The sequence below is a fragment of the Capsicum annuum genome, unplaced genomic scaffold (genome assembly GCF_002878395.1).
Source record: "Capsicum annuum cultivar UCD-10X-F1 unplaced genomic scaffold, UCD10Xv1.1 ctg28457, whole genome shotgun sequence".
NCBI classification, from domain to species: domain Eukaryota; kingdom Viridiplantae; phylum Streptophyta; class Magnoliopsida; order Solanales; family Solanaceae; genus Capsicum; species Capsicum annuum.
The window spans coordinates 1,983-3,088 of record NW_025834889.1 but is presented as its reverse complement, the minus strand read 5'-3'; the positions used below and the strand labels follow the sequence as shown (position 1 = coordinate 3,088).

At 37.3% G+C, this 1,106-nt stretch overlaps 1 pseudogene; it reads left to right on the top strand.

The window, feature by feature from the left end:
• Window positions 1-410: 410 nt before the first annotated feature.
• Window positions 411-759, top strand: LOC124890999 (annotated as a pseudogene).
• The last annotated feature ends 347 nt before the right edge of the window (window positions 760-1,106 follow it).

Genomic DNA, 1,106 nt, shown 5'->3' with positions numbered 1-1,106 from the left:
TTCTATAATAGGCCACACCAATTTTGTGACTCAATGCATGTCTCCCGTTTGACTTGGAAAATGACTTCTCCTGCCCCGCCAAAGCAGCTTGATCGATTTAATAGGCTATTGAGGGACCATCCGAGAAGTTTTGCCTAAAAACTATTCTAGATTTCTTATGATGTATGTGTTTTAGTTTGTTCATTCTTGGCTTAATTTCTTCAAAGTTAAAAAGTGTACTGGTATGTGTTTTAGAATTGCATTAGATGATCCTACATGCCTTTATTCTTTAACATGACTGGTTAACATTGAGTCTGTTATTTGTTATTTGCATTAGATATGGCTCCAAATTAGGATTTTGGAAAACTGTCTCACTCGTTTTCTTCCAAAAACATAATTTTATAGCCATTTAAAAGCTTTGAACGTAACTGAGACATGACAGGAACGTAACTGAGAACACTTTGAAGGCCATCAAGAAAATTGATAAAATCAGAGTCGATAGGGAGGAGAGACATATTGCTAAGAGGTTCCTTAGACTGTGCTTCACTAATTTCCATTACTTTTTATTTATCATGTGGCTTTTCTTGCTATTAACGTTACTTGACAAACCATATAGGATGAAAGGAAAGAAAGCCAAGGAGCAGAGAGAAGCAATGAAGGGGCTCGAGCAGAACATTCACTTAGTCGAAGCTCCTGCTGCACTCAATAAAAGGGCCATCACTTACACCAAGGTCCCCGGTTCCACAAAAGCAGCCGGAGGAAAATCGCATGGAGGAATGATTATTTTGCTTCCTATACTCTATATTATCAACCTAAAACACAAATCATTTCATGCTTATATTTACGGAATGTGTAATGTTTTGCTTTCCCCAACTTCCTGAATTTGTATGGTTTGGCAACTCAGTCTCGTGAGTATTGAAATACTCTTACTATATTGATCAAAAATTAGAAATTTTGAACTTCCAATATGAGGATTTTGATGAGTAAGTAGAGCAAGATAATATTGTTAGAGTGGGTAAAAGTCTCACATTGGTTGGGGAATGTACTAGTGATTTGCTTATATGGACTTGGGTAATCCTCACCTTTTCAGCTAGCTTTTGGGGTTGAGTTAGGCCCAAGGTCCATTC